The sequence below is a fragment of the Corvus moneduloides genome, chromosome 12 (assembly GCF_009650955.1).
Source record: "Corvus moneduloides isolate bCorMon1 chromosome 12, bCorMon1.pri, whole genome shotgun sequence".
In the NCBI taxonomy this organism is placed as follows: Eukaryota; Metazoa; Chordata; class Aves; order Passeriformes; family Corvidae; genus Corvus; species Corvus moneduloides.
The window spans coordinates 15709056-15721404 of NC_045487.1; the positions used below are offsets into that span (position 1 = coordinate 15709056).

Sequence of the window (12349 nt, forward strand, 5' to 3'; positions counted from 1 at the left end):
GGTCCCTTTCACTGTGACAGGGATTGTTTTACCTGGTGCAGCACACAGAAAGTTCATCTGCTGAGTAAGACCCTGTGCCAGAATTTCCCAAATCTTGGGGACCTGATATTCTCCATCTGTTTCCTCTTTAAATCCTGGAAACAGGCAGAATTGAAATTCTGCTAAAAATGAACAGAAGGGAATTATCTATAAAAAATTTTATTTAAGGAATGTTTGAAAAGTATTATACATATTTTGTCTGTTCTTTTCCATCAATTAAGAAAAAAACATGAGGAGATGCCTGATTCCTCAGGTATTATCTTCCAAGGAAAATCAGACTGGTCCAGATGAAAATGTAGAAGAGTCAACAGTATTTTCCCAGCTATTGTGTAGAACCACCTTATCAATTAATAAGAATTAATAGGAATTGTAAGAATTAAAAGACTGATTTGGGAACGCAGACATGAAACCATTCTTTTCCAACAAACAAGGATACAGATGATACACTGGTAAAAAAGTAAAATGCAGACAACTTCCTTCAACATGACATTACACAGTACTTTTGAATAAACTTGTATACCAAATATTCTTGCAGGCATTAAAATAAAAGTTTGCTGATAATAATGCAATTATTGAAAGATTTATATGCACTGAAATTTTTTTAAATAAGGGCAGCTTTTTCATTTCAATTTAGGCCAATAGTTAAATTAATTTCCCTGTAACAGTTATGGGGAAACATTTATTTTCATTTTCTACATTAAGTTCATCCTACTAATAATTCTCTGTTCCCACCTCCTCTCCTTCACTAAATGATGTTAAAAGTAAAAGAAAGGATGTTTGCCTACTTATATTTATTCTTTCTATCCAGCACAGAGCTCCTACCTGCCCTCTATCACATCTCTGTAGGAGGATGGAAATTTAGCAGAAGCAAAGACCAGGAGTGAAGGCATTAATTCCTATTAATTCTTATTAATTGATAAGGTGGTTCTACACAATAGCTGGTAAAATACTGTTGACTCTTCTACATTTTCATCTGGACCAGTCTGATTTTCCTTGGAAGATAATACCTGAGGAATCAGGCATCTCCTCATGGTTTTTTCTTAATTGATGGAAAAGAACAGATAAAATATGTATAATACTTTTCAATTCACACAGATTTACATTCTAACTGTGGAAACATTTTATTATTTTTAGACACCACAACATTTTTTGGTCTCTTCCCTTCCATGTTGCCATCTCTGCTTTCCACCTGTATGCTTATTCATCTTTGAAGGTTCCATGACTTGTAACAGAAAATAGAAAAATTTTTTTTCTATAAGATTTACATCTGAAAAAAACAACTTGGCACAACTGTATGGACAATGTGTGCAAATTTGCATACACTCTATATATTCCCCCCCCCCCCAATATTTTCTACATTTGTAAACCACAGATGTATAACAGAAAAAAGAAAATACAAAATATTATAATATATTAGTAACTTACATTTAATAATTGAGTCATTACTTAATAATACTTGAAGTATACATTAAATTTAAATTATATCTTATATCTGTCAGAAAAGAACGACTACCTAGATGTTTTATGGGCACAAAGTCTCCAGGGAGTGTCACAAATTCACTTGATGTCCGTAAGTAATTAATTTTCCATTTGGATCTCTGATTTAGCTGAAGGATGTGTAAAAGCATGTGCAGACAAGCAGTCAGGAATGGAGAGTTCTCTATTGACTATGAATTTGAGCACCTTCTTACTCATTGTTTATTCTAAAAAATGTAGTGAAATGTGCTGTGCTGAAGAAACAGGCACCTGTTTCCTACAGTCATGTTCAAAAACTAGACACAGTTTTTGTTTCAGACAAATCTTTCTTATTTTCTTCATCTGTGAGCACTGACAGTTCAGCCACACAGATCTGATTTTTTTTTAAGATGAGCAACCCCAAGTATTTTGGTACAGGTCTGTATTCCTGGGAAACAGACATTTGGATTGTATTCCAACCTTTTTTTGTTTTTACAGTGTTAATAGTTATAATCATGGTACCAGGGCCAGTTGGTTAATATCTTGTATCAATTATTCTTTTAAATGATCATTTTTCAAAACATTTTTGTGAATTTTCATAAAATTTTCCCTGTTTTCCTCTCCCTAAAATTTTCCTGAAACATCTTCACTGCAGTTTGAATGTACAGAATTATTGTTTCAATTTATCATTTTCAGATTATCAATTTAACTTATATTTGAAATAAAATTATTTTTCTATCTTAAAATTAAGAAGTTTCATCTATTTTAGCATTTCACAGATTAGGTTTTTACAACAAATTTTCCATCTTGTTTTTGATTGAGTTTCTTTTTCATGTTTTTCATTTCAGCTGTTGATTTGTTCTGTATTTCCCTTTGTATCCAATTGCCATATAAGTCCATTTCTATCACACAATGCCCTATGTATTCTTTCCTTGATGGGTACATATTGTCCCTGACTGGTTCAATGGAGTCACTTGAAGTCACACTTGAATCCAACCTCTTCCCACACATTGGGTTTGTCTGTTAAAAGCTCTGCCTGAAGCAACACTCAGAAGACCAAATCTTTGGTGAAGGACAGAAAACAGCAATGATTTCTTGAGAATATTCCCCCAGCCTTACAGTCAGGCACTCTTTTTTCTTTATCATTTACACCTGTGTTAGCTGATGGCTTTACTGTTTTGCCAGCAATTACCCATTTCATTCTCACAAAGCCTTCCCTCTCCCCTCCTCCAACCCAATGTAAATTAAGGACACCACATCATAAATGTCTATTCAGGCAGAGATGAAGATCAGTCCTTAATGTTGAACTGCACAGGGAAACTCTGTTGCTTCCCCTGTGCTGGCGGCCAGCTCACAGGACCAGAAGAGCTCTGGGAGCCACAGAGATCATGGAAGGGAGAGGCGAGCTCACCTTCTCCAGAGCTTGTGAAGCAGAGAAGCCCTCACACAAGGTTTTCAACACAGCTCCTAGCAGATGTGACATGAGGACACACAGGTATTCTTGACTGGACCCTGGGCACAAAGGACAAGGTTTGGAGGGCTGGAGCTGATAAAACCATGAAAAGAGGAGGTTTATGCTACACCTCATCCACCTCCTCCTGCTTGTCTTGAGCCTTGACACAAGCAGGTGCTGACTAGAAGCCTTGAGCCTTCTCAACCTTGGCTACTTCAGTCCTGGAAAGTGTTAATTTGTTAAATGCTGCTTATCAGGAACCAGACAGCACTACAAAGCCCATATTTGAGCAAGATGAAGACAGAGACATTCTCCTGAGCTCCAAGTGCTCCAATGGTGTCAGTAACTAAAGCCTGCTTTCTCCAAGGGGGAACTAAGCAGTTTGCCGGGTTTAGATCAACTTCACAGCTGTAGAAAGGCAGGTGCCATGAACCTCTTACCAGTTTGACTGAGCCACCTCTCCATGGAAAGAGAGCCATCTCTCTCTCATCTATGTATTATTTCTATTCTGTGTGGTGTTAAATCTTGAAAAACTGTTTTGTACTATGCTGTAAGGTTTTGCTTTAAGGTTGTCCCTGTCTCTCTGATTCAGAGCTTGCTTTGAAGCAGGTTTGATTTGAAGTTGTTCACCCTGTGTCTTATTACACTAGATTTGCTCCTATTTTGGCAGCCCTGTGTTGAAAGAACAACAACAACAAAAAATTAGCTGTGCATTAATTTGAGACAAATCAAAATGGAAAAGGATGTAGGCAAGAGAATTTTGGTTTTGTTAATCTTCCTTGTATAGGAGCTCTACTTGCTCTGTGACTTTGTCCACTGTGGCATTAACTTGTCTATAAAATAGGGATAATTATATTTTCTTCCTTGATAAAGTGATCTACAATATATGGATTGATAGGGTACATAAGTTATGCATTTTTAATAATGAGGGGATAGACCTGTACACATTTCAAGCTTCGTAAGAATTAATGTATCTGCAATAATATAAATTGTTAGGCCCTAAAGCTGAAAGCCGTTATGGATGTTTTTAATGTACTATTTTTGAAGTTCAATACAAAGTGTCACAAGGCATTATGTGTTTCCTGTTTGTAATCAAGGAAAATATTAGAAAATTTAAGAACAAATAAAAACCAAATAAACTCACAACCATTCTGAAGGAAAAACTCTTATTGCATGATTTTCTTGCAGTGCAGATTATGGGTCAACTCATAGTTAATATTATTTATATGAAGGTAAATGTCCTCTGCTCTACAGAAAGAATAAAGACTCTATTCATGAAAATGTTAAAGCGAGACTGTATCTGAACAACAAAGATATTTTTAAAGCAATAAAATATTAAACAGATGCCAGTGTTTTCTTAGATACATAAATGGCCTGATATGGAAGACAGTCAGGTAATAGCTTTGAGCTGTGAATGTTCGCAACAAAATCTGTAGTCATATAAATCTCACTTGGATTGCATTGCACTAGAAAATCAAAATGCAGAACAGGCCTGCTTAAAGAGATGTTAAAGTTCACAAATCTTTTCAGAAACCCAAGGTTGAATTGATGTAGGCTGATTTATTAATTTGATTTCAAATTCTGGAAAATTCTGATTTTTGAGAGGTTCATGATTTAAAGAAGCACATAAATTAACGTCACAAATTTTCAAAAATTGTTTTTAAAACCTATTTAGATCCCAAACTCATGTCAAAGTGTTGTAAGTTCTTTTTAAGGAAATATGATAATATAAATCTAACACATTTTGCCTATTTCTGGAGTCATTTACGTGACCAAATTGTTTTTAGTTATTAAATATATCAAATACACGCAGAAAGTGAGAACTGCAGAAACCCATGGGCCAAAATTCAAGATGTCTATAACTTGAATTTGTATGGGTATTAACAAGAAAACACATCAGAGTTCCTTTGCCTCTGACGATAGGAAGATATTTTTCACTATGAGGGTGGTGAGACACTGGAACAAGTTGCCCAGGAGGCTGGGGACACTCCAAGCCTGGCAGTGCTCAAGGCCAGGTTGGATAAGGCCTTGAGCAACCTGGGCTGGTGAGAGAGATCCCTCCCCATGGCAGGAAGGTTGGAACTAGATAATTTTTAAGGTCTATTCCAAGTCCTTACCATTCTATGCTTCTATGATTTTTCACCTCCTGGTAAGGTAGATCTGGTCAGCAGGCACATGTTCACAACCAGCTGCAAGAAATAACAATCACAGCTCCCCTACTAGCTTCCAAATGACTCCTCGATCCAGCAAATTTACTCAGGGTCTCAGAGCAGGCTGGTCTTCTCACTCCATGCCTGTGTGGGCTATGACAGCCACCAGGACAAACAAAAAGGGATCTGAGAAAAAAGAAAAGGCTCTTCAGTGCAGGCCATTCATCTGCAAAATGCCAAGTTTCCCACATTTGATTTCCATCAGCTGCAGCACTTCAAAGTGCTACACACTCATGGATCTGCTTTAGGATCATGGCACAGAGTCACAGAACATCCTGATTGGGAAGAGACCCACAAGGACCATGGGTCCAGCTCCTGTCCCTGCACAGACACCCCAACAACCCCACCCTGTGTGTTAGAGCATTGTCCAAATGCTTCTGGAGCTCTGACAGCCTTGGGGCTCTGCCCATTCCCTGGGGAGCCTGTTCAATCTGGGGGAAGAACCTTTTTCTAATATCCAACCTAACCCTGCCCTGACATAACTTCAGGCCTTTCCCTCAGGTCCTATCGCTGGTCACCGATTTTTTTCTGAGTGTCATGACCTTTTTTCCCTGAGTGGGCCCTAAAATAGCTTTTCCCAGAGTGTTTTTTGGCTGTTTCAAAGTGATTTGGTTCCTCTCTTTTTGAAAGCTTCACTAATAACCCCCTGAAGACTCCTTCATCTCTCTAATTTGTGAATGGAGTAATATGGGATCTCTGTGGATAGAGATTTCTGAAAAAGAAAAGGGTCTGCTTTGGATGCTATGACTCCTTATCAAGTATGTAGCAGAAATTATTTTAGAGGACCATTTAATTCTGCACTTAGGTGTTTCTCATTAGGCTCTCTAGCACAGGATTAGTAGTAATTCCACTGTTCCAGAGCTTTTGTCATTAACAGCATCCCACCTACAGCAACCTCTGTTAGTCAATAATAACAGCCTGTTTAAAAATAGCAGCATCAACTTGTTTGCACTGTTATTATCTGTGCATGGTTTATTTCCCCACAAGACTCTGGGTTGGTGCATAACCTGCTCTCTCTGGGCCTTCTTTCACTTCCTTTTTCAAAGCATGTTTTAAGATCAGGAGACAAGACAGACATATTTTTAGCAAATACTAGTAATGTAATTGCAATGCTGTTACAGTCCCCAAAAGTAAAATACTGCAGTTAGAAGAAGCTGTATATTCATTAGTCAATAAAGTATTACCACACAATTTATTGAATTGTAACCCTATTTTTCCTTGATGAAGATGTTGTGTAGCTTTCACCTTCGTATAAATCTCAGTGATTAATTTAGCATTCAGAGCTGGAATAAGAAACCCAGGCCAAATTCCAATTCAGCCTTCCAGCATCATGTCCTCTCTTCTCACTTCAGACTCATGCTCAGACACTCAATTTTATTACTACATAGTTTAAAAAACAAATATTGATATGAATGGTGGATTTTGTAGGGCTGTATCTTCCCTACATGCCACTAATTCATTGTCTTTATCCCGCAATCTGACAACTACTCCATTCAGGTAGATGCTCTTGTTTGTGAGTACAGAAGGTGATTCAAAAGGCATAGCTACACAGCATAAAGACAATTTATTATGGCAATGCACTGTATCTTCCTCTGTAGATTAACATAAATAATTATTGTAATACTGCACTGCACTGGAATATGCTTAAAGCTAATTGAATACAAAATGAATATACTTTTTATATTTCCTCATGAATTACAGTTAAGCCTTCTATTTTGTGACAGAAACCTAGAATTAAAGCAGAAGAAACAATTAATATTATAATTATGTGTTTCTAAACTTATATTCAAAAGCATTGGCAAATTATTGTCAGAATATTTGCATACAAGCTGAACAATTAAGCTGTCAGCTGATTCTATTTCTTCTTATTTTTCTTGTTTAACTGGTTAATTTTTTTAATCTATTTTGTTATCAGAGCCAGTCAGAACTTTCAACACTACTTCATTGCTTAATTTAAAATAGCATTGGTGGAGATACATTAGCAAAAGGAAGAGAAATACATTGATATTTTTAGTATATTTCTCTTACTTTCAGAGTACTTGACAGTTCTGGAAAGTGAATTAATAGCATACATGGCAAAAGAATGGTAGACCTACTGTCAACTGAGAGCTGCAGTAAAAGCTCGATTCAGTTACACTGGAGGTAGGATTTTCATCACAACGTTATATTGTATTTTTTCCCTAGCACAGCAAACTAATAACTCTTAGTTTATTAGAAATATCATTAAAAGTTTTCCATTTTTGAATATGAAGAAACACTTGACCTAAAAGGGTAAATACTTTTATTCTCATATATAGAGGGCAAATTTCCCAGTGTTAGAAAAAATTAATAGTACAACTCCTTTTACAAGAACCCTCTGAAAACAATATCCCAATTTCCTGCAGACACTGTCAAATTGAGATATGTCACATATGAAAATTCAAGCCCATTTCTTGTCTAGTTTTACTTCTGCTCTGGCCATGACATTAGCAGATTTGATGTCTGCAAGAGGAAAAAAAAACCCATAATTTAATTTGTGGAATCCATTGACAAACACATTCTTTCTTTCTTTTTTTTTTTCCTTCTTTTTATTTTTTAACCTTGAGTTAAGCAATCAGATCTCTGAAAAAGCTATATTTAGATTTTTTTTTAATTGACCCATTATTTTGCTTGCTTTCACTGCCAGAACCCCCTACTGCAAACAAGGATAAGGATGCTACCTGGACTTCATTTGATGAATAGTTTTAATTAAAATATTCTGTACCATAAGTATTTTAATGTTACAGACAAACCAAAGGTATGCAGTAATAAATTAAATTATACATTTAAATTAATCTATAAATATGCTATAAAATTGACAGGATATTTTTAAGATAGAGAATGAGACATGGATTGCTAATTATGACAATTAAATATCATGAGTAAAAATAAATGACAATCAATATCCTAGAACCATTTTGTAAAAAGAAAAAAGGGAGGAAATATAATATCATTTAGATGTCTATAAAGGTGAAAAATTATTAACAAGTTAGAGTCCTGATTTTTCTATTGTAATAAAATGATAACCAGTAGAACATAATACTTTTCATCACTGCTAGCCATAAATACTGTGCATATACTGTACTGGCACAATCCATTATGGGATTCTTCTATTTGGGCCTATTATGCTCAGGATAATAACATGTTTAATTTTTACTAATAAAATTTCCAGGGTTTCTGCTCACACCGAGTCTAATCTAGAAGCCAGTGAACTTATTGGAAGCTTTTTCTTTGCATTTAATGAATTTTGGATCAGTCCCTACTTCAAAAAAAAAAAAAAAAAAAACAAAAACCAGCAAAAACCCAAACTAAAACCAACCAAACAGCAACAAATAAAAGCAAGTTGCAGCAGTGTAGTAGTTATGTACACACAATCAAGGCCTCAGCACCACTGGCTCTTTTTCTGTATGAAAAACCACCCAGGGTTTCTTCCTATTAGCAGCATATCTGGACCAAGCATTAGCTCAAGTGCCACAGGACACCTACCTGAAATTCCTTTAATAATTACTTCCTCACATCAGAAGAACATTAAGGCCAGCCAAAAGACACAGCATTGCTTTGTCTGCAGTGCTGTGTTAGGGGTAGTAAATGTGTAAATTGGGTGGAAATCCATTAAATTACTGTCTCAAAATTGTCTGTTTTAATAGTATTAATGTCCCAGCAATGATATGAATTTACAGTCTGTCTTCTTCATGACCATTTATCAAAATGGAAAAGGCAAAAAAAGTGAAGCTAGGACTTTTTTTTTTCCATCCTGGAGATCTGGGCTAATAGTCATTATTATATTCATATTCAAGGCTACTCCATGTCTTTCAATCATATATTTTTCTTCTAATTAAGGCACATTCACTTTTTTCTAATTAGGTATTCTTTGTTGCACAATGTTTGCTCTAATCTTTTGGAATCTCTCTCAATATCCAGTCATTGCCTTCATTACTGGCTCCCCTAGAATCCAACCAAAGCATGTTATTTTTTCTGCTAATTATATCCTCATTTACAGATTGTTGCCTTCTCTGATTGGCTCTTTAAACCAGTTGCTATGACTTCATTAGCAATGTCTTCTGACCCTGTTATTTCTCGTGACAGGATTTGCTCCACTTGTCCTGTAGCACTGTATCCCAGGGTCACTCCTCTCCCGGGTTGGAATAGTGTCAAACACGAAAGGTTTAGGGCAGAGAAAATCACTGCTGAAGTTGCTAATTACCACATGCAGCAACAGTACAAATTAATGCTTCTAGCAGTTTAGGAAAAAAGAAAAAAGAGTGTTTTAAAGGTGTCATTAACAGGTTAGTTTCCTTTATATATGTGCTTGACAAAAAAAAAAAAAGTCATCATAGTGTGTTTTTGCTTTTACAATCTCTCCATCAAATAAGTGTTTTTAAATCATGTGGGATTTCTTACAATGCTATATGGCAATAAAATTACCCAATAAAGCATTCTTGAGCTCGATGATTTTAGAAGGCAAGTGTTTCTAAACAGATTTCCCTATTGTAGCTTGAATTTCAGAATCTTGTAGTGTATTAGGATTTGATTTCTAACCTGGCCTATAGAAATAGTAGTCTCCCTTAAAACAAGGATTACATTTCCAGGCATTTAAAAAAAATAAGTAATTACACAAGGACAACATATTAAGAGAAAATTAAAATATATGGAACTGCAGTGAAGTAGTAATACCATGTTTATATTAAGCTGGAGAATGGTATGAGATTACAATTTCCATGGGGTACAAACTGCATATTGTGCTAATTGTGTTCCCCACTTTTAGTCTCTTGCAAATCTGAATAATCCATTACCAGAACCAGAGATTCAAGCACATAGCAGAGTTTAATACAAGTTAGTTAATATGAAAAACGCTGTATCTAGTTGTTTGCAAAATTACTTTTGTTGATTAAAAGGCTCTTCAGAACTTCCGGCTTGTGAAAGGGTTTTAAATTGTCTAATGCTGATTGTGATTGCTATGCAGAAAAAAGGCAATGCGAAGCAAACCATTATATCACTGAATCTTTGTTAAGCAGGCCTTGAAAGTGCTTGACAGCATAATTAATCTTGTGATATGAACAAAGAAACCAACTCAATAGTATTGAAGATGCTTATTAAAAATACTAAATACCTTTTTCCACTTAAAAACCTTTTGAAATACTATGGAAAGTGCCATTACCTTTTTTGTTTCTGCACTACTTTAGTCTAAAATTGATACAAGGGACACATATCATGAGAAAAAGAATAAACTGGATGACAATAAAAATTAGTTTGAAAAACAATGCTCCCTGATTTGGGGTGTCAGCTAAGCAACCTCCAAGCATTACAAAAGACCCCTGCACACACATACATACACACACACAGTGTCCACTGCTGTTAGCTTCAAAATTCATTTAAAATAATCACTGGTTGTCAGTCATATTACTGTTTCAAAGTAAATCTTAATAAAATCATTTATATTTAAATGGATAACATCAATTTTAATTGTTGCCTCTGCCTTACATCGTGACTATATTGTATGATGCCATACCAGAACAAATCATACACCTAAGATTCCCTGATGCAGTAGGATGTGTTTGTGGTGCAAGTTAATCCCAAATATACTGAGGGGAGCAATACAAAGATATGGAGAGCGTGCTGTGACACGGGCTGGAAGAAAATTTATCCACAGCTTGTAACATGCATGTTTGCAGCATGCAGAGACAGAGGGAACCAGGCTTTGCAAAGGGAAGCTGCTGACTTTCAGATGAATATACAGTCTGTTGTGAAAATTCATTAAAAAATTACAATCATGGAAACTAATGTTTAGAAAAAACGCCAGTTTTGATGCCCCTCAATTTATTAAGAGCCTGATGCTGCAGCCAATGTTAACATTATCTCTTTAAGGCCAATTTATCTGTTTAATTCTGGAAAGCATAATTATGCAACTAGGACTCGATCCTGCAAGACAAACAGAACTCGGGGGGGAAAAAAAAAAACAGGCACTGTGGCAGATATAGGCAAGCAATCCTGATCCTTTTTAAGACAGAAGGTCAGTTGGAGTGAGCTAAATTACTGGTCCCACAGGCTGGCTGACTGGAAGTTGCTCCTTGCATATACCAGGAGCCAGCTGAGGAGTCATTCTGGGAGGATCACAGTTTTATAGGAGATGGCATCTCTGGTTTTGGTCTCCGTGGCCTCTTGATGCCCTAAAATACACTGTTCTTGTTTTCTAATAAGGCCAACTGTTCTGTATATCCAGATAAAGAACTGCAGATTGCAGCAGGAAGAACACAATGAAATAACCAAAGTAGCAGCTCTGAACTTCCTTTCAAGTATATCTTTTTAAGCACTGTATGTTGGCTATGTCTACTCTTTACCCTGCCAATCTAAATTTTCTTTCCTGATTTCTGAGCACTGAAGGCTCTTTCTCTGAGCAGCAAAGTTCATTGTTTTATGAAAAGAACCATACTGCACAGTTCTGCCTCATGGAAGAGCCCCCACGCATAGACAAACACTCAGCACTGACACTATTTTAGACTGTATGATCTTTGCAGAGAGTGCTGTCTTATTTTCATTGAAATTCCATGTAGCACAGTGCAGCCCTGCTTCTGATCCCAGGCTGCAGACATTAGTTTAAGTACATTTACCTGCCTCAGTAGTGAGCAATCAACAAAGCTTAGTGCATCAAGCCCATGAGCAGGAGCCTTCTTTTAAACTTTCCTGATGCTGGCAGTAGCAGTCCTCCATGAAAATGCCAAACCTACTGATTAATATACAGGCTAAATTTGGAGGTGAATACACCTTACCTTGTCCTACCTTCAAGTTTTTCAATACTCTCCAAAGACATTGAAAGCTGTGTTTCATTTTAATAACAGTGAATCAGCTCTGGGGTTGATTGTCCTTGCTCAGGCAAGGCTTCCTGTGACATATGGCAATCTTTCCTGAGCACAGACAGTGTAGGAGGCTCTGATGGCAATCGTTACTGCAATTAACAAACCACACTACCATATCCATGTTTTACTTTATAGTTCTCATTCAAAACACTGGACCTTTTCTTGAATCCTCTATGTACAGAACACCCATTAATTAAAATCAAACAGCAAGAAATATATAAAAAATCAATGGTAGAATATGACTCATGTTATTTAATTAATGCGTAATTCATCGCGTCAATATGCTGAGAAAGCTTGAACTTAACCTTTAGGCTTAAAAA

General features: G+C 36.2%; 1 long non-coding RNA gene across 1 annotated transcript in view; it reads right to left on the bottom strand.

The window, feature by feature from the left end:
• Positions 1-12349, bottom strand: part of LOC116450091 — a 67280-nt gene that overhangs the window by 13832 nt on the left and 41099 nt on the right. The window contains exon 8 of the long non-coding RNA XR_004242675.1: positions 5065-5283. This is a non-coding gene — a long non-coding RNA (uncharacterized LOC116450091). The remainder of the gene's footprint in view (positions 1-5064; positions 5284-12349) is intronic.